This window comes from Lepidochelys olivacea (genome assembly GCF_965140295.1).
Source record: "Lepidochelys olivacea isolate rLepOli2 genome assembly, chromosome: 1".
Classification (NCBI taxonomy): Eukaryota; Metazoa; Chordata; order Testudines; family Cheloniidae; genus Lepidochelys; species Lepidochelys olivacea.
The window spans coordinates 154308929-154330955 of NC_140411.1; the positions used below are offsets into that span (position 1 = coordinate 154308929).

A 22027-nucleotide genomic window follows, 5' to 3' on the forward strand; every position below is an offset into this window, starting at 1 on the left:
CTATTAGCATTAGAAAAATATACCCACCACTTGTTAAGAAGTGTACAAATTAAGGTCAAAAAGGTTTGTTTTTTTTTAAACCCCTTTTTGTTTGGCTTTTAGAGCAATATGTGAAAATCCACTCCTGGCAGGGCTAAAGCTGTGTGGGTAGCATACGCCAGTGATGGACATTGACAAACAGATAATTGCATGCCCAAAGTACATTTGCATTCACAAATGGGTAGCAGCATATGCAAATATGTCTTTGCATGTCCAAGAAATTAATTGTGTGTGCCAATGGGTATTGTACGTGCAAACAGATGACTGCATGAATAAACAGATGATTTCCCTGTTTTGCAGTTATTACAGACACCAGCAGGTCTTTGCTTGGGTTTTTAAAAATCTTTGTTGTAAATCTATACAGTTCTCTATACGTTTAACATGAATTGCAATGGGGGACAGGGCCCTCAGGAAGAGCTGCTGTCATAGAATCATTGAATCATAGACATGTAGGACTGGAAGGGACCTCAAGAGGTCATGTAGTCCAGTCCCCTGCACTCAAGGCAGGACTACATAATAAATAGGTCACACCAACAGGTGTTTGTCTAACTTGCTCTTTAAAAGTCTCCAATGATGGAGATTCCACCACCTGTCTAAGCAATTTATTCCAGTGCGTAACTACTGTGACCTGGGGCGAAATCTCATGGATTTGGGTTTTTTGTGTGACGGGCTCTCTGAGGCTACTCTGCCACTCCCTCAGGAATTATATAGTCATGGCATCCTTGATTCCAATGATCTAAATCTAGAGCTGGTCAGAAGTTTTGGAACAGAACCTTTTTTACTGGAAAATGCTGATTCATCAAAATGAAAACCTTCTGAGGGAATGTGACGATTTTTGTCAAAATTCCAGTGGAAACCAGGCAGATTTGACAACAGGGCTGTGCCTGCCGCTGGAATCCTGCTTCATTTCCTGCCAGCTCTCTAGCCCAGCTCCTCCTCAGCAGTCCAGCCTGCCAGTCTTGCAGTTCTGGGCCAGCCTGACAGGCAGGCTGCTTCAGACCTAGGACTCCCCCAAGCTGCCCAGCTCCCCGCATGTTGGGCTATCAGGCTTCCCAGGCAGCTCACAGAGCCTCATTGATATTTCTAAAAGGTCAAAACCAAATGCTGGCATTCCTGTTCCGTGGGAAATTTCAAAATTCCATTCTTTGTTTTGTTTTGGAACAAACTTTTTTTTTTGGAATATTTGACCGAACAAGAATTCCATTTTCCAGCCAGCTCTGTTGAAATCCTTCTCCCACAAGGGAGTTTGATGGCAACTTTGCAGATGTATATTAAGTTGGTGCCAGAGGGAAATGACTCCTTTGGGGATGCCAGATGGGCGGGCAGGGGGCGCACAGTAGGAAGGTAGGTGTTTTGATTCTGACACCTCCCTAATTACAAGGACCCATATTTATGCCAAGAGAAGCTTAAAAAAAAGAAATGCAGTATCAGCCATGGTGCTAAATATAACAGCTTAATCGGTTCCATAGCTTTTTTAAAAAGTAACTTGCAACACTTGCAAAAGTGAGGAGCAGTGTTCTCAAACTGTGGGTCATGACCCCAGAGTGGGTCACGACTCCATTTTGATGGGATCACCAGGGCAGAAAGCTGGAGGCGGGAGCTCCGCAGGGGGCTGAAGCCCGAGCTGGGAGCCACATGGACAGCAGGGGCTGAAGCCTGGAGCCCTGCCTGGGGCTGGAGCCCAGTGCCCCACGGGGCTGAAGGTAGGGGTTTGCCATTTTTCTTAGTAGGGGGGGGGGTCATGGTTTGTTTTTTTTTAAAGTCTGAATGGAGTCGCCACCACAAAGAGTTTGAGAATCACTGGAATAGAGAATAACTTGCCACTAGGCCAGAGCGGGAGAGTCCTCAGTAATTCCGTGGATAATACACCACTGACTGATTTAGTCCTGAGGGCCATTGACTTTCTTCTGTCTCCTTGTGACATAATAAACTTATTACATTTTCCCCTCTACAAAAGCCACCTTTAAAATAATAATGATTTATATCATCTGAAGGAGAGAGAGAGACTGTGCTATGGATGTTGGGTGAAAGAGATCTTAGTCCTCATAGGGTTAAGACCACCAGCTGGCAGTATCAGCAATATCAGTCACTAATAGTAACCTTGTGTAGCAGCATGCCTTAAGGTGGTACTGGATGATAAGGCTGGCGAGCAAAGCAATCTATTAGTCAGGCTGCAGCAGAAAATAGTGTGTCAGTGCTACGCAGGGTAAACTTCATTCCCTTCCTGGCTCTTTCTTCGAAAATGGAAATGGGGGGAAGGGAGGTGAAATCTGATTTCCTGCTGCTGGGCGAACGGGTGCCACTTGTGATCAGGCTGGGGGCGGGGAGAGGGGGAGGAGAATTTCAAGGTCATAGTGGTGATGGTGATGGAAAGATTAATAGACAGCAGGTGAATGCATTATTTAGTCGGCCACAGATTGCGGAGCAAGGGATTGTTCTCCTATCTGGCAGGCTGTCTCCTAGGAGGACACCCCCAGTTTTTGTTTCCCACAAGTGTACATAGAAACCTGGTTGTCTAGGTGACAGCTGGGAAGAGGCTGCAGGCTAAGGAATAGAATAGCCTTGGATAGTTACATATGCTATTATGTAACTAGAGGGTTCATGGCAATATTGCTCTTAAGGACACATCCATTCAATTTTTAGGTCCTTCCCCTTTTGCTCCTGAATGTATCTGATATTTGAGATACAGAATAATTCTGGGAAATATTTTGAATTATTTTCTTTAATTGCCCTGCAATACACATTACGTTCAAGAGAATAAAAAAACTGGGACTCTGGTATCCTTGATAAAACTCTTATGACAGTAGGTGGTGTCCAGAGGCAATGTAGTCTTATGGTTAGATTCTCTCAGTCAAAGCCATGGAGCAGAAGTCCAGGCTTTGCGCGGTATTTCCACTTGTCCCAGTGACTCACAGTATAACCTTGGGCATCCCACTGAACTCCATTGTGCCTCAGGTCACTCATCTGTAAAATGGAGATAATAATACCCATCCCATCTCAGAGGAATTGATTAAGTTGTTAATCAATCAGTATTTGCAGTGGTCTTTAAGATTATGGGGTGGAAGGTACTTCAAAAAGGACATTATTAAGGGGCAAAGACACATGGAGTTAATTCAGGGGTAGCAGTAATCGCTCTTGTAAAAGGACTGCTTGAGTGAGTGATTGCTCACTAAGGTGAGCAAGGACTGCACAACCTAGCCCGTAATGAATACTCAAGTGTTTACTCGGTCCTTCTACCATTGAAACTCCCATTGTTGCCAATCAGCTTTTCACCAGGCAAAATTTCCCTTAATCCTCAGGATTTGGTGAGACAAAGCCAGAAACATGTATCCTAACCCCTCCAAACAACAGGGGGTTGGAAACATTGGGACTTGGATCTAATCTATTGCTTATTTTCCCAGCATCTCCTCCTCCTCAGGCAGATTCCCTCTTGCTCTTCAGATGCCTACAAGTGAGGGCATGCAGCCAGGTTTCCCTGATCATGTCCACACCCAGTTATTCAAAGTTCCCCACAATAACTTCAGCTAATCAAGGATCTTTTGTAGTTAGGGCAGGAAGGAGGTGGGTAAAGCCTGGGGCTGGGATGCAGGAGATCTGGGTTTAATTGCTGGCTCTCACACAGACTTCCTGCATGAGGAAACTGCAAATGGTTTCATCTCTCTGAGCTTCTGTTCCCCATCTCTGTTAAAGGGAATAATGACACTGCCCTTCTTCTGCCTTTTGTCCTTTTCCTCTAAATTCTTTCTGATCGTAAGCTCTTTGGGGTAAGGGCTTGTCTCACAGGGTACATCCACGCATGAACTGGAGGTGTAATTGCCAGCTCAGGTTGACATACCCACGCTAGCGTGGTCAAAATAGGAGTGTAGCTGCAGTGCCACAAGCTGCAGGAGGGCCTAGTTACAGGGTTGCCATGATTTTGTTGTGGGTCTCATGATAATTCTTGTTTTCCTTAAAGTCCTGGAGTCAAGTGGAGATGTGATGATTTCAGCCTTCATTCTTAAAGAAAAAGTAAGTTTCTAGCCCTCGTGGCTGTGGAGAAAGCTTCAAAATGTGACCCCAGTGCACCCTAAAGGCTCCAAAAGCAGAAGGCAAATCAAAAGAACACCCAGTCTATTCTTTTTACATCATCTCATGAGTTTAAAGCCAATCTCATGATTTTTGAACATTTGGGGCTGGCTGTACTGTAGTTAGCACCTAGGCAGCCAGCCTATCCTGCACCCTGTGCCGCTGTGCTTATGCTGCTTTTTTCAGGCCCCAGCTCGGGTATGTATACTCAAGCTGGAAATTACACTTTCGCGAGTCAGTGTAAACATACCTCTACTCTCTGTGTGTGTACAGATCCTGGCACAATAGGGGCCTGGTCTTTGGCTGGGGCTTCTACACCCTACAATAGATATAAATATATGTCCATCGTTAAAAGTCTACTAAATGTTTCAAAAGCACCATAATGCATGTGTCTCTTTTGGGGAAATGGGGGTGTCTACTATGTCTCTGTCCTCAGTTTTGTATTGCCCCTTGTTGTGAAATTGACAAGGAATCCTGAGGCCTGCCAAAGCCAGACCTCAAGAGGTTGGGTTGTCTGTTAATCTGTAGCTTTAAAGAAAGGGGAAAGAAACGCATGCTTTGGAGGTCAGCTAATCCCTGGCTATTTTTCAGCAGACTGAAAATTAAATATGAAAGTAAATTGTTTATTCTTCATCAGTAATGTGTGGTGCAGGGTGTTTTAAGAACTGTGGTGGTGACTGTGTCTCATGACTGCACCTCAAAGGCCCAGGGCGTTCTATGTGGTAGGTTTGTCTGGAAGCAGCTGTAGCTGGAGTTGGAAGCAAACTGAACGTCAGAATGAAGCAAGGCTGGATGTGGCTGTAAGCAAAGGCCCCTTTCACTGGGGGTGTGTCTACACAGCAGCTGGGAGCTGTGATTGCCAGTTCATGTAGATATATATGCACTAACTTTGCTCAAGTTAGTGCACTAAAAATAGTGGTGTGGCCATGGCAGCATGGATGACTCAGGCTAGCCACTCAAGTACAAATCCCGCCTGACCCCTTGGCTTCTGGACTTTATAAACATAAACACAGGAGTGTTTACATTTATATCAGTCTCATTAGACACTACCTCAAGGATCCAGCATGCAAACCACATTCTTTGTGTAGCTGGTGTATTGGAGCAAATTTTTTACAACTGTTTTGAACACCCCGTCCTCCACTTCAGGGGAAATCTTTGCTGGAGCACAGGCCAAAGTTTTGTCTTTTCAGGACTTTTTAGGCAGCATTATACAGAGCTAAACCCAGGTCATCACACATAAAGCCTAAAATTTGGACTTAATAGCTGCCGGACACAGCCAAAGAGAAAGAAATACCACACAATTACTTTCAGTGCAAACAATGCATTTTAAATAGATTTTGTAATACTTTTTTAAAAAACTTTTTAACGAAAGCTATCAGATGGAACCCTTCCTGTGCAGAGTTCACCCTCTTTCTGCTCATCAACTGCTAACACCCTCTTGTCTAGGTCAGTGGTTCTCAGCCAGGGGTCCAGGGCCTCCTAGGGGTCCATGGACAAGATTCAGGGGGTCCGCCAAGCATGGCCAGCATTAGACTCGCTAGGCCCAGAGCAAAAAGCCAAAGTCACATTGCACAGGACTGCAGCCTGGGGCTCCAAGCCCCATCACCCATGGCTGAAGCTGAAGCCTGAGCAACTCAGGGTATGTCTACGCTGGCAGAGTTACAACGCTGGCAGCTACATTGCTGATTAGAGAACGCTGAAGGGAAACCGCTGTTGTGTGTTCACACTGTCAGCTGCCTGCACAATAGCGTGTTCACACTTGGGGCACTTGCAGCGGCATTCAGAGCGGTGCACTCTGGCAGCTACCCCATAGAGCATCTCTTCCTCTTCTGCTGCTGCTAAGAATTGTGGGAAGGCAGAAGGGGTCTCGGGGCATCCTGGGTCCTGTCCCAATGCCCCGTGATGCATTGTTTCGCATCCCAGCAATCCCTGTGCTTCCATCTACATTTAGTGCCATCTTTCAATGATTTGTGTACTGCGCGCTCTGCTCTGCCTCTTCAATCTGCAGGAATGCATCCCGCACTGCTGACCAGTATACTGCTTGCTCTGACTAACACATCACCAGTGGCAGTGGAGTTATTCCTTAAACTACAAAGGCAAGAGGAGTTCGACATTGATCTTGCCATGTGTAGTAGCTACGACATGAGATTGCTTGTGGCATTCACGGAGGTGCTGACCACCATGGAACGCTACTTTTGGGCTCGGGAAACAAGCACTGAGTGGTGGGATCGCAGCGTCATGCATGTCAGGGATGACGAGCAGTGGCTGCAGAACATTCGCATGAGGAAAGCCACATTCATGGGACTGTGTGATGAGCTCGCTCCAGCCTTGCAATGCAAGGACAGAAGAATGAGAGCTGCCTTGTCTGTTGGAGAAGCGTGTGGCGATTGCACTGTAGAAGCTGGCTATTCCAGACTGCTACCAATCAGTCGCTAACCAGTTCGGAGTGGAAAAGTCTGCTGGTGGACTCATGTTGATGGAAGCGTGCAGGGCCATTAATTGCATCCTGCTCCGAAAGACCATGACTCTAGGCAACATTTGTGATGTTGTGGATGGCTTTGCACAAATGGGCTTCCCTAACTGCGGAGGGGTGATAGATGGCACGCATATTCCAATTCTGGCACCAGACCATCTAGCCACCGAGAACATGGATCAGAAGGGGTATTTCTCTATGGTTCTCCAGGTGCTTATGGATCACTGTGGGCGTTTCACGGACATTAGCGCAGGCTGGTCCGGAATGGTGCATGATGCATGCATCTTTCGGAACACTGGCCTATTCAGGAAGCTGCAAGCAGGGACTTTCTTCCCAGATCAGAAGATCACTACAAGGGAAGTCGAAATGGCCACTGTGATCCTGGGAGACCCTGCCTACCCCTTAATGCCATGGCTTATGATGCCATACACAGGGCACCTTGACAACAGCAAGGAGAGGTTCCACAACAGGCTGAGCAAGTGCAGAATGACTGTTGAGTGTGCTTTTAGCCGTTTAAAGGCCTGCTGGCGCTGCCTATATGGGAGGCTGAACCTGGCCACTGACAATATTCCGATGCTTATAGCCGCGTGCTCTACACTCCAAAATATTTGGGAAGGGAAGGGTGAAAGCTTCACTCAGGGCTGGACCGCTGAGGCTCAGCGCCTGGAGGCTGAATTTGAACAGCCAGAGACCAGGGCTATTCAAGGGGTGCAACGTGGGGCCATAAGGATCAGGGATGCCCTGAGGCAGCAATTTGAAGCTGAAAGCCACTAATATTTGTTGCTATGCTTGGGAGTGCAGTGCTTGTAATGCTGGGAGGTGATTGTTATTGGTGCAGACGATGCACTATGAAGGTTTAAGAAAATTGCCTGTTGCTTTGCTGGGCTCTGTTTGCTTTCAATGAATAGAATAAAGAGTGCTTTGGAACCAACACAATTCTTTTATTAAAAAACAACAACCGGAGGAGAGAGGCAAACAAAAAAACACATCAACACTGAGGGGGATGGGAGAAGGGAGGGTCCCAGGAGGAGGTGGGGTCCAGGGACAATTAAAGATTTGTGTATGTCCAGGTATCATATACAACCTTCTCCTTTAGAGTACAGGGCAGCGGGTACTGTACTTCAGCAGGGCTAAACTGCAGAGGGACGGGTGTTGAGTGCAGTGGGTACTGGGAGTCGGCAGGGCTGGCCTGTGATGGGGGAGGAGTGGAATGCAGCAGGTACAGACTGGAGCCAGGAGGTTGATAAGAGTGTGTTGCCAGGGTCTGGGGGGCGCATGGGAAAGAGTTTTGCGACAGCGGCTGCAGGGGAGGGCGGGCGCAGAGCTGCTCACTTACAGTGCTAGTAGCGCCTGGAATGTGTCTTTGGTGCTCCATAGTGTTTAAGAGCCACTCCATGGTTTCACCCTGGAGTGCCGGGTTCTCCTTTCGGTCTCTCTTCTCACTGTCCCGCCACTCCTTCAGTTCTTGTTTTTCAGCTGCGACGTGCATCATGACATCACACAGAAAGTCTTCTTTAGTTCTTCGTGGTCACTTTCTAATTCTGTGCAGCCGTTCAGCTGGCGATAACGAAGAGGGAGGCTGGGCTCCCAAGGTCATATCTGTGAAGCCAAAATGCAACATTTTACAGAAGCAGTATTGTTTGCAACACACAGACCACTGATTCAGTGATTTAACACACAGCCACTCTTCACATACCTGTCACTAACTGGCTGACCCCAAGCAAGCACACATGAGCCACAAGACCCCCAGAATGGTGAGTAACCGCAGGGCAGGGGAAAATCAGTTTTCCAGGACTGTACTGTACACTGGGCATGTGGCTGTTGTGGAGAGCCAGCACTATAGGGGGGCCTTATAATCATTCCTGTCCCCACATTTTCCACAGGCTGTGTTCATTATGGAAGATATCTCGCTACTGAGGGTGAGCAGGGAATCAAGGGAGGGTCTTCTCCAAGACTGTGGCTTCCGCTCTGGCCCTTATGTGCCCTGTGTGCAGCAATGGCTCCCCCACCCACCATGACTGCAGAGTGGCATGGGAAAGTTACCCTTAATGGGGCAAGAAACAAAGCAGCTCTGCCAAAGAATCTGCGACAACAGATTGCCCAGTATCTCCACGAGAGTTTCCTGGAGATCTCTGAGGCAGCTTCCTGTGAAGTGAAGGAATCAACCAACACCCCGTTCCACCACTCAGACTAGGCATGTGGTGGTAGCACACCATAGAGACACAAGCCTCCTTTCTGCAACCCTCCTGCCCCCAGCAACTCACTTCCGCGATTCCCAAAATCAAAGCCACTTACCAGGGGCCTCCTCTCCTGTTTGCACATCGCCAAAATCCGACAGCTCATGACTGACCAGCCTCCTCTGGGGTACAGAAGAGCTCCTGGCTGCATGGATCTCTGACCTCTGAGTCATCCTCTGCCTCTTGGTCCCCCTCCCCTTCCTCATCCAAGATTTCTGCCTCCAGGCTCTGCCCACTCTCGACTGGCACACGAGCCACCGAAGTATCCGCAGTGGAGGTGGGGTTGCCACTGAGTATCGTGTCCAGCTCTTTGTAGAACCGGCAGCTCGTGGGCGCAGCACCGGAGCGGCGGTTTGCCTCCCGCACCTTGTGGTAGACGTTCCACAGCTCCTTCACTTTGACCCTGCACTGCAGTGTGTCCCGGTCATGGCCCCTTTCTGTCCTGCATCGTGAAATCTGTCCGTAGGTATCATAATTCCTACAGCTGGAGCACAGCTGGGGCTGGACAGCCTCCTCTCCCCAAGTGCTGATGAGGGCCAGCAGCTCGGCATTGCTCCATACTAGGGATCGCCTGGTGCGTGGAGCAGGCTTGGTCACTTGGAGAGATGCGCTGAGGCCACTGCCCGCGTCACCCAGCAAACAGGAAAAAGGGACTTCCAAAGTTCCAAAGGAAAGTACGGGGTGGGGCTGACAGTTGGTCACCTGAGGGCAGGGCAGTAGAGTTCAAACCAATGGCTAGAGAGGCGAGAACAGGCATTGTGGGACACCTCCTGGAGGCCAATCGCAGCGCTGCAATCACCCAGGGAGTCTACACTGGCACCGCGGCACCGTAGCCTCAGCGCAGACAGCTGTACGTCGCTCGTCGGGGTTTTTCTTTTAAAAGCACTGCAAGTGTGCAGTTTCTGTGCACTGAGTGGCTTGGCAGTGTGTACACCTCAGGAGTTACACCGCAGAAAGCTGCTTCACTGCACAGAAACTTGCCAGTGTAGACAAGGCCTTAGCTTCACCGTGCCCCCTGTGGTGTGTGGCCCTGGACAATTGCCATGCTTGCTACCCTTCAATGCCAGTCCTGGCTTTTACATGCAGAAAAACAGCTGTTGTTGCACAGCTGGGCCATGGAGTTCTTATAGCATGTTGCGGGGACCTCAGAAAGAAAAAGGTCGAGAACTCCTGGTCGAGATTGTTTTAAAACATTGGGCACTTGTAACCATTCCCTGCTCTGTTCTCAGCCACATGCAGAAACGAAATAAGGATAACAGCTAGGGTACTGGACTAGCACTCAGGAGACCTTGGTTTACTTCCTGGCTCAGCCATAAATTTCCTGTGGACCGTAGGCAAGTCACTTAATATATCTAGAGCCTTAATTATTAATTATAATAATTAATCATTGTAATTCTTCCCTACCTCACAGGGGTGTTTTGAAGATAAAATCCATTAATGATTGAGGCACTCAAAGGTGATGACGACTGTACAAGTACCAAGACAGAAACATGGCTCATTCAAACAGCATGTCCTATTCTAAGAATGCAGGATCCCACGGTTGCCCCAAATACCTGTAGTCTGTACAGGATGGTCCCAACCCCTCAGCTACCTGCCTGCATCCTCTTCGGGGTCACCTCCTCTGACATGGCTCCAGCGGGTATTGCTTTTGCCATTTCTTTTACTGCTGCCATTGGCCTCCAGCTGCTGCTGCTGCCAGATGTTTCCCTGGAGCTGGGCTGCTTCATCAGCTCTTGACTGCCCCAAGTGTGAGACCAGCAGCTGACACGCTCAGGGATAGCTCGAGTTTTTGATCCCTGACACAAGGCGTTGGGTAAGATGCAAAGATGTAGAAATGCCTCTTGGAACAGGGCTTCTACACTGCAGCTGGCAGGGTGCTTCCCAGTGTGGGTGGACAGACAAGCACTAGCTCTGCTCAAGCTAGCATGCTAACCATAGCTGTGTGGACACTGTGGCACAGGCAGCACCATGGACTAGCCCCCTAGTACAGACCAGGGAGTTGGGGAGGCTTGCACATGGGTGGCTAACCTGTACCACCAGCTGTGCTGCAGCATCCACACAAAGCTGGTGCGCGTCTGTCCACCCGGGATGTGGGGAGGGGTCAGTCCCAGTTGCAGTGTAGACAGACCTTAACAGTCCCAGCTGCTGACAACTGGGAATGTGAACGAGGCAGGCTGGAAGAGGAAGATGAGTCCCCCATCAGCACCAGATTTGGACTCATCCTATTTCAATTTACACTGTGTTATGTCTTCCAGAATCCAGTTGGAAAATTGCACCTTTAAATTTAACTACAATAGGACAGGGGGAGGGGAGGGAAAATGCCATGAGCAGCCCAGTGTTTATCACCAGAAGGAAAGGAGCCAGGAAAGGGGAAGTGGGAGGAGAAGTGAGGTTCCAGGAATTGTTAGCTGCATTTACAGGAAAAATATAATGACCCTCCATTTCTGGAACAGAGAGACAGGCAGTGTTGCGGTAATGGCGATGTTTTGTTGTAAAACCCGTGCACATCTTTTCCTCCTGCACCTCTGCTAGCACACCTCACTGTGCAGATGTTACTCTTGTATCTCTGGCAAAGGCAGAGGGGCAAGTCTCTGCATTCTGGAACATCTACTGCACAGCGAAGTAGTGCTGTGGTGGAAATGATTAATAAAACAACAACAAAACCCAAACCTTTGTAGAGTCCTGGAGTCTGAGCTGGTTCCAGGTTCTTTAGGAGGGACAGAGAGTGTAAAGAATCCTAGCTCTGAATTAGCAAGTATACTGCAAAGATGAGAGATGGTTCAGTTTCACTGGGATACATCTCATAAATATGGAAAGCTTTTGAGGTGTACTTCCTTTTAAATGTCCAAAAGGAGCAGTTCCTGAGATTTTGAGAGATAGGAAAGTGAAGGCCTCAGACTCCCTGTAGAAGTGAGAAGGCTGTTTTTTGTTTTAGTAATAGGATTTTCTAGGTTGGGAATTAAGAACAGGGGGATTCATTCTTCCCAGGTGATCTTGTCATGTCCTCCTACTGCTTCCTGCCACATCCGTGCACCTGCTAGTGCGCCTGGCTGTGCACATGATCATTGTGCTCTGCCAGGTCACTGGAGGAGCATTCACACTCAAGCAGCTGGCATTGCAGGGAGATGCTTCATATTTTGAGGCTGTCTGCTGCAGCCGCAGGTATTGGGGCCAGTGATGTAGACCCACCTGTTCATTGCATCTCTATACTGACCAACTTCAGTGCAGCGTTGATTCAGGCAATGCTACGTAGTCCAGGGCTGATCAGCAGTGCGTGGTTGGTGCTTGACTGGTAGCAGCTGGAGCTACTCTTCTTTGCCATAACTGAACCCTTGTCTTCCTAGACTAGCTGTGCACAGAATCTAAGGGGTTTCTTGGATCCTTAGTTAACAAACTGATTGTAACCTTCGCCATTGCAGTCCGAGTCATCCTTTATTTATAGCTGTAATATCACTGCAATTTGTGGTTTAAGTTTGCCCAGTTTCAAACTGAAAAGGAAAATGACAATGAGTGTCTAATCTTGCAGCCTTCATGAGGAAGCCATAGGACAGTACTTCTCGACTTGTCATCACTCTTCATCTTATTTTCTCCAGAGTCACTGGAAAGATCTAAAAATGCATCCTACTTATCACACATCTGTTGGCTATCATGGAGCAAATTCAGCCCAGGTGTAATTGAGTGTAACTCGACTTATTGAGGTGGCACCCACCTACATTAGGTCTGAATTTGACCCTATTTGCTAAATAAAGGTGTTATTAATATGAACAAAAGTATTGTCAATGTTAGGCCTCAAACTTCCAGAAGCTTCAAAGAGCAAGTTTTGTAGAATTAAACTGAAACTTGTGGTCAGGATGAGCTGCAACCAGATAACACTTTAGGCTAACTCATATGTACTGAGATAATCTATGCACCTGGGCATAGCTTACTCGATACATATTGACCACATTTGAGACAATTGGCTACATGGAGATAAGCTATGCACCCGTGCATAGCTTATAATATTAAAGTAACCACACTAAGAATTTGGCCCACCCTGATTGGTTGGTCTGTTTTAAAACACGGCTGACAGATAAGATAAAAAGTATGAAGGCACAGGACTCTGTGTGTGTGTGTGTGTGTGTTTCGGTCATAAGGCAAACCTAACCCACACCCCCTGAACCGAAGAGACATCCACTTCTCAACTGTCTGTACCTGGCCAGCGTGGAAGACGACCAACTGAAGGGCAACATATTTTCGGACGAATGCAGGGTAAGATTATGGAGTAAAGAAGTCTGGTTGCTTGAACTAAATTGATCTTAGTTATATCGATACTGTAGTATAAAACTAGTGGTAAGTAGCTGGTGGATAATAGCTTTACATGTACTGGTGCTTGTCTTCAGTATAACTAGCCAGGCCAGGTGCATGTAAGGTTATTGTTCTTTAGCTCCTTGATGAGTGGTAACTTTACATGTACTTGTACTTGTCTTCAGTATAACCTGCCATTTATACTAATTCTTATACAATGCTTGTCTTTACTTTTTCTTTTCTTATTTTGTCTGTGTTGTTTTTATAGCTGAAAAGCATTAAAAACCTTTTTTGAGGAATAATTAGTCGTTTTAATTTGTCTTATACTGGCACTACTCAACCTCATTACATCTGTGTTGGGTGGTGATCACCCAGGGCTGAATTAGGGCCCTGAGGCATGTCTCCTTCTTCCTTCATCTCTGCAAAAGGATAACTGGATTTGTATTGATCTCTATTTCCTGTGAGATATGGAGGATGTGGTGTTCATGTTGTCTTTTAGTGCATATGCAAGAGACCTCTAAGAAACTCAGCAGTTTTGTTTTGCTATGCGGTTCATGGGTCTGACTCAAAGCCCACTGAAATCAATGGGAAGGTTCCCTTGGCTTCAAAGACATTTAGATCAGGAGCCACGTGAACATTTTCTTTGGTTACAGTCTTCATCTGTCACCTCCCATGAGTTTTCGGTCTGAACAAAGCCAAGTTCTCCAAGTGAAACTCCATTTCACCTGGCTGAAATGTCAAAAGCCACAACCATAAATACAGTATAATTCCATATAGTAATTCTGGACCATGGAGACCTGAGAGCAAGTCCCTGCTCTGCCATAGACTCCCTGTGTGACTTGGGCTAGTCACTTAGGTCCAGATCCTGAAAGATATTTAGGTGCCTAATTCCCATTGATTTCAATGGAAGTTTGGAGCCTAAATACCTTTGAGGATCTAGGCTTTAGCCTCTCTGTGCCTCAGTTCCCACTCTGTAAAAGGGGGTAGTTGCTCTTCCCTACCACACGGGGTGGAGTGTGGATAAACATTAAACATTATGAGAGGCTCGGATATAATGGTGAGGGAGTTATATAAGTACCTTAAATGGCTAGTGAGATACATAGATTTCAGTGGGAAACCATAAATCTGATTGTGATGCAGAGTCAAAAACTGACCCAGGATCTCTCAAAACTGGGATCAGGTTTCTTTTACATCTGTGAATGATAGCAAACCGTATGATGTTTGTGCTTTGAGATTCAAGTGTGAGATTAAACCTGAAAAGGTGAGCGTGGGATGATTTTGGAACTCAGTGTGAACAGTTAGCAAAACTCTAGTATTCCATTTCTCTTTGTCTCTTGATGAGATCCTCCACTGCATGATTTGAAAGCTTCAGAGCAGGGAAACAGCTTGGCTGCACTGCATGCTATTGTGATCCTTTGATCATTTTAATTGCCATGTTTAACAGCAGCTTGAGCTATTTAAAAAAATAAATTCATGTTTTTTAAGGTAAGAGAATTATTAGAGTGATGTCTGCTCTGTTAAAATAATACAATATTTAATTTGCTTCATCATATGTTTTATGGTCCAACCATTGTGAGATGCTGCCTAGTTTGGAAAATGCGGGATAAAGACAACTTTTGGGAAGCTGATTAAGCTGTTTACTTAAACGTAAGCTTCGTTTTGTCTTTTGTATACTGCATAGTAGTAAGATTTGGCTTTCTCCTGCACTGGGAGGGCAAGCTGCCTGTGTAGACAATGGTAGTTCATCCACTTATCTATCTGCCTCCTGCACAGGTTGGCTGACTGCTCGCTCCCCATTTGGCTGGGGATTATGACACTGTCTTTAAACTAGGGTCTCTTGCAAAAACGTGCGGCCTTTGCACCTCTAGAACATTTTACATAGTAGGCTTTCCTGCCTTTGCTCCCTAATCTTATCAGAGTAATTTGAATACAAAACAAGGCTGCAGGCCTCTGAGTATTATCTAATCACTAATCTCTCTTTATATGTGTGTGCATGGGTGTTTTTGGGAAAGATCGCATTTGCCCATTGATAGGGAAACCGCTCTCCTCCACTGAAGAGGGCTTGCCAGCTGTGCAATTTTGACAATATTATATTGGGTATTATAAAATGTCATTCATCCAGTGTCTTCTTCCAGTAAATGTGACCATTGTTTAGATAAATAGGTTTTGCTCTTTATCTAAGCTCTGCTGTACAGTAATGAGGAAGAACAAGTGATAAGCAAAACCTTGGGCGTCTATGGTTGTACAAAACATAGTCAAATTTATCTGAAGCTGTGGGCCACCCCAACAAGTCCCACAACCCTTCTCCTGCCAAAACAGGCCCAAACTTCTTGCTGCTTTGGGTGGGTTTTGCTTGAGATGTAGCGTGAGGTCCACTGGCTTGCTAAGCCCTACAGTCTTCACTTTCTTTGTCATGCTGCCGGTGGTGTCTCACTCCCCATCTGAGGGACCTGATTCTCTTGGGCTTGCCCTGGCAGTTTCTTTCCCCTGCAGTCCAATCAGTATTCATCTAAGGGGGATGACTGAATGGCTTGCTCTGATGCTTCAGCACCCCTGGTGGCTCTTGTTGATCTGACATTTTGAATGTAAAAGCCTCACTGCAGCAAGGGGAAAATCTCAAGTGTGTGAGATCCCTCTCTCTCAATTTTCCTCCTACCCTAATTTGAAACCCAACAGCCTTCTACTCAGTAGCTACCCCGCACACTGTAGTGGCGCTGTTGCCAGGTGCTGGTGGAGGAATAGTGTGATACTTTTGCATAAAGATAGCTTAGTGGGTCTACCTGTCATGGTGGGAGGGATTTGGATGCAACTCCCAGAAGTTAATTCTGAAAGTGAGTGAAGGGAACTGGCTACTCAGTCATACTCTGAGGATAAACTGAAGACAAAGTGGTATGGCCGTCCCCTAGACCTACCCCTTCCCCTTTTCGCCCAAGAAGATTTGCCTCTGCAGGTAAGAAGAAGAGCAAAGATATGGTTGGAGGATGTAGGTCTATCTTGAGATCTCTTTGGATGGGGTGACCTTTGCCAAACTTTCCTGAAGGTCTAAATATTGTTTTTGTGTTAAAGGCTAGATAAACATCCCTGTGTGTGTGGGTTCTGTAGTGTCCCTTGCAATAGATGAGAGAAAGGACTCAGATGTGGTTTCTCCACTTGGGACATTGGAGACATGGAAGTTATTATTAATTATTTCTATTACAGTAGAATCTAGAGATCCCAGGCAGGATCCGGGCCCCGCTGTGCTGGGTTTTGTACCAACATAAAATGATAGTCAGTCCTTACCGCAAAGAACATGTGCAGTCTAAGGCTCTGATCCTATGAACTACCCAGGGAGGGATGGGCTGCTTTCAGAGGGACTCTGTGCTGGCTCAGGGAACAACAGAAGAATGGCCATACTGGGTCAGACCAGTGGTCTCTTTAGCCCAGTACCCTGTCTTCCGACAGTGGCTGAGGCCAGATGCTTCAGAAGGAATGAACAGAACAGAGCAATTTATTGAGTGTTCCAACCCCTGTCATCCAGTCCCCAGATCTGGCAGCCAGAGGCTTAGGGACACCCATAGCATGGGAGTTGCATCCCTGACCATCCTGGCTAATAGCCATTGATGGACCTATCCTCCATGAACATATCTAGTTCTTTTTTGAACCCAGTTATACTTTTGGCCATCACAGCATCTCCTGGTATCCATCAGCATGGAGCAGCTTGCAAGATCAGGGTCTAAGCTCCCCGGATCTCTAGCTTGCAGACTGAGAACAAAGTTTGGGTTTTATATTGTCACTACCCAGGATCTACCTAAGGGTATGTCTACACTGCAGTCAGGAGGTGTGATTGCAGCACATGCAGGCACACCTGAGCTGCCTTGTTAAAAATCACTGCATAGCATGGTGGCCTGAACTAGCCCTTCAAGTACGTACCCAGGGCGGGATTGTACTTAGGCAGCCAGCCTGTGCCACTGTGGCTACACTGCTATTTTTAGAGAGCTAGCTAGATCCAAGCTAGCTTGGGTGTGCCTACCTGTGCTGCAGTCATGGCCTCCTGACGCACAGCCTACACCAAGCAGTCACGGAACAGATTGCTGACTACACTGTGGCTTCTTGGTGTACTTTCTTGAACCCAGTTATGAACCTAGTTGTGATTTGTCCATGTGAGAAGAGTTTTCAGCATTGTGACTTGCCTCAGGTTTTTTCACCAATGTGTCAGAAACAAAACAATTAGCCTTTCCATTTGACAGGCAGGAGAGGTGGTTAAGATGGGCCAGTGCTTATGAGGCAGTAGGCGCTCCATTTTAATTCAGAGCTCCTTAGCGGCTGAAACCAAGGAAATTTCTGTCATCAACTTCAACGGTAGCTGTATCCAGCCCATAATTAAGTGGTGGTGGCAGACAGGGGACTCAAACCACCCTATCCAAGAGAGTGGGGCTGGAAGGGAAGGCTAAAACAGTGACACTTTTTACGTACAAAAAGTAACAGTCCGGAGAGAACCCATATTTCTTCATGACAGTGAAATCCTGTGGAGTCTGTATCTTTTTGTTACCACAAAATCCAAGGGCCTGCTCTTGCATTTGCTGTGCACCAAAAATTTTGCGGAGTCAATTGCTCTGCTACTGCAAGATGTTCTTTCTTACACTACCACTGCTTCACAGCCACTCCTCCCGCTCTTCCGGTGGTGTGCTTTATTTCCCCTCTCCTGGATGAAGTGCCAATTTTCTGGGACAGCCACATGCACAGCACCTCTGCACTCAGCTGCTTGTAAAATGCTACCCAAGCAGCATAGGGAAAATCTGTATTTGTTTTTCAGGGGAGGAGTTGGCTCTTTGCTGCAATAAATTGGACAAATCATGTTTTCACACCCAGCCTCCTCCTCACATCACTCTTGTGCTCTTCTGGAGCCTGAAAACAAATCCTCCCCAGCAGCAACTCTGAAAGGAATCATAGAATATCAGGGTTGGAAGAGACCTCAGTAGGTCATCTAGTCCAACCCCCTGCTCAAAGCAGGACCAATCCCCAATTTTTGCCCCAGATCCTTAAATGACCCCTCAAGGATTGAACTCACAACCCAGGGTTTAGCAGGCCAATGGTCAAACCACTGAGCTATGCCTCCCCAGACTGCTTGCCTGATTTGTGTGGATGTCCTAATGCTGTTTCGCACATCTGATCAGGAGTGCGTTTCTGCAGTGTTGTGTTGCAGGCAAGATTAATGCTGAATCAAGTAACCAGTATTCAGTTTGACCCAAGAGGCATCTGAACTCAGGCACTGGTCAGCAACTGAGGGGTAGAAAAAGCCCCAAACCATCATATTCAAACTGGTTGCTTCAAGTAATTATTTAATGGGTCAGATCTTTAGCACCAGGCATACGTCAATGGTCTGCAAAGTTGCTATGCCATTTGGCACCAGCTGATGATCTGGCTCTGTATATTTATTGATAGTAATTGCTTGATGTTTTTTCCCCTCAGCAGCTGCATGCAGTATCACCGGTATGGAACTGTACAGGGGACACACACTTTCTCATAGCCAGTAATTTTTGTCTTCTAGTTGCATGCCAGCCCCCCAGCCACATAGATTCACCATGTTGGCCTTGTCTGTATGTTGCATTATGATTGATTTTATTACTTTTGTGGCTTTTGCTGAAAAATTGAAATCTTATTTCTGAGTGATTAAGCAAACCATAAAATGGAAACCATTCCTTCACCTCTAAGATGTAAACACAGAAGAACCCTTATGTTCACACACACACACCCCCTTTTAAGATATAGGGCTGGAAATCATCTATCATTATCTGTTTATTCTCTGTAGCTCTCTGTGTTCAAATACCATACCATCCCCACGGCAGGTGTGCGTCTGTGAAGATGCTATATTGACAGCCCTGGGAACTGAAATGCTCTCAAATATATCAACAGAGCAGCTTTGCAAGCTTCTGGTTGCAGTTTTGCAAGCTTCTCAGGTTATGTGACTCAAACTTGACCTCTAGGGATTACCGCTAGTGGCGAGAAGGTAGTTCATTCTCTATGCTGATTTTAATTGTCCTTTCTGATGAGATTCTCAATCAGTGCCAACTGGGCCATGGAAACCTGTCCACTAGGAACTAGACACCACCAGATTATTTCAGATATAGTAGGTCACCAGACAGCTGTATCCTACTAGGAATCTGGGCTGGATTTGAACTGGTGCCCCAAAGGCAGAAGCCTCTTCATCCCCTAACATTCCCTCAAGCCATCCGGTCTCCAAAAGGAACTCTGAACCTCTAAATAATGTCATGTTACAGAGACTGCTAAAGAAATTAGATTACATCTAGAAATCGCACAGGGGTAAAACACTCCCCTTGCTTTTAACACTAAATTGCTTCATTATAATTTCCAGCAAGAGAGCATGTGATTCGTCATGTGCATTGTTATCTTTCTCAATTAATACTTTCCACAGGAGTTCAGGTTTAAGCATCTCCCTTTCTCTTCCCAGGTTCTCCACATTTCCCAGACTGTTTTCCAGAACTACAGATCATTCCGTTTGTGAGATGCTGCATTTCTCACCTGCTGATTGCAATTAGCAACTGCCAGCTGGGACCTGGTGTGCTGCTGAAGAGCTAACAAGAAGTGGAGAGCAGCATGAGGCCTAGACAGTATGTCTGCTTTGAATATATAAAAATGCTGCTTTGTGTTTATGAGAACACACCACTGCAAACAAGATTTCCATGCTCCTACATGAATGTAGCTTACTTTCCTTCGTGCCATTGTTTATGTATTACTTTTTCATACAATACAATCATGGGTTTACTAGTAAGGCAACATGTGAGGGAATAAAGAATAGCATAGGTAAAAGCGAAGCCAACAACGACCTTGTTAAGCAAACCTTTCACATAGTACTGTTGGGGTCACTGGGGCATGGCCACTAGGTAACTCGAGGGGATGGAAGACCACGAGTGTCGATGAAGCCCCCTCGCACTAGGCCCAGGTGTCCTTGGCCTCCCCTCCCGCCTGGAGGCACTCGCAGCAGCTCTGCGTACTAGGCCCAAGTGTCCTTGCCCGCCCCCCCTCCGCCTGGAGGCACACACAGCAGTTATGCTGAGAATCTGCAACAATATGCTGCGGAGTCAGACTGCCTGAAACTAAGCAAGGCCACACAGGGCAGATATGGAAGAACAATGCTCAATAAAGCAGCTTTATGTATAGTTTAACAAATGATACAGAGAACCAGGGAACTAGCTGGGCACTGGATTGGCTGGCTATTGTGGATACTTGGGGCAGCTTGCTATTGGATAAGTATGCTGGGAAAAAGGATGTATAAAAGCCTGTGTAACTTCCTGCTCTGTGTACAGGATTTGAGATTCAAATCTCCCTGTACCTTTTTGAAGCTACAAATAAACTTTTCTGCTTTTCCACCCCGTTGTGATTATTGGGTGTAGCACACCGGGTAGCGAACCAACTCAAGCTGTTGTTCAGCCTGTCGGCACTGGGTGCCGGCAACAGTACTATCCTCAGGCAGTGTCAGTCATGATGGGGCCAAGTTACCTCTGTTTGTGTTAAAAGAAGCTCATTAGACTGACAGCTAAAACTCCATAGGCATAGCTGAAATTACAGTGCTGTAGCATTCAGGAGACCTGAGCTTGTGGGTATCATGCTCTCTGGGGTCGGACTGTAACTGCCAACTGCCAGAGGAAAAATAGCTTCCCTGCTTCGTGACACACAGGAGCTGACCATGATTAAAATCCTGGCCCTTATCTGAAAGCAAGCTCTCTGCTAGTGCTTCCATGGGCACTAGCCTCTCCAGAAGGATGGAGGGGCACTTTAAGGGGCAAAGCAATAGCCACGCTGTCCCTGGACTGTGGGAACCCTGGAAGGCATTGGGCTTCCCTGAGGCACAATGCCTGCTGGTCCTCCCAATGGGGCAGAGAGGTCCCTCAGCACTGCCAACGCTAGGAGGGGCTTATAAGGCACAATGAAGGCCCAAGGTGGCACACTCTGGAAGCACACTCAGTACCTAGTGGGGGAGGGTGGGTATCCTATCACAAATTTCCCCAGCAATACGACTGTGCTCATCTGAAATGCTAAACTGAAATGTGCCAGGGGACGTGCACAGACAGGCAGAGTGGGGAATATAAAAATATAATCTCCTTTTGCTCCAGCCACATGTTGCCTGCAGAGGCCTAGTCAGTCTTTGAGTGGGAGAGGCAGCTGGTGCTTTGCAGCTGCTGTCTGTGTTATCAATACTCTGCTTCCTCTGATACGGTATAGCCCTGAAGCATTGCAATGCCCGTGTCGCTCACGTTTGGCACTTCATCATCTCCTTGTGTGGGTCGTGGTGTGTGTGGTATTCTGCATGTACTGCAAGAAACCCAGGACTTTGCAGGACACAGGCTCTCTGGGGCATTGGTCTGAATAATCAGCTCAAGCTCTGCAGGGGGCTCAGTACTGTAATTGCCACTTGCACCTTTGGGGTGAGGACAGAATAAAGGAGAAATGTAGAACTGGAGAAGAAATAAAAAGCTGGAAAGTCTTGGGGAACATGTGGTGTATTGAGAGCTGTTTTGGATTTGCACATTATTACTTTAAGAGTGGTGGGGTTTCCTGATCCTGCTTGCAGGCTAGGGGGCTCTGTAGCAAAGCATGCAATCAGAGTCAGTCTTGAAAAAATCAGCTTTAAGCAACATGGGGTTCAGTGGTGCCTCCCTGTCTTCAGGAACAGCCTGTTTTCTCTCTCTGTGTATTTGGGTTCTTGTGTGTTATTGTTTTGCATTCTAAGAAATAAAGTAGTGTTACGTTACAACCTTCCAGCAAGAGTATGTATGTTTTTATCTACTTTTTGTGTGTATGCTGTGAACATAACAAAAGAAGGAACAGACAAAGAAGGGGGAGACACAGAAATAGCTAACCCAGTGAAAGGGGAGTGGGAGAACCCAGTAGAATGAAAAGAATATGCTAAAAGGAGTGCATGAAAGTAGGA

General features: G+C 46.7%; 1 long non-coding RNA gene across 1 annotated transcript in view; it reads left to right on the forward strand.

Moving 5' to 3' along the window:
* Positions 1-21798, forward strand: part of LOC311514685 — a 114407-nt gene extending 92609 nt beyond the window's left edge. The window contains exon 3 of the long non-coding RNA XR_014709913.1: positions 19547-21798. This is a non-coding gene — a long non-coding RNA (uncharacterized lncRNA). The remainder of the gene's footprint in view (positions 1-19546) is intronic.
* Positions 21799-22027: the final 229 nt, after the last annotated feature.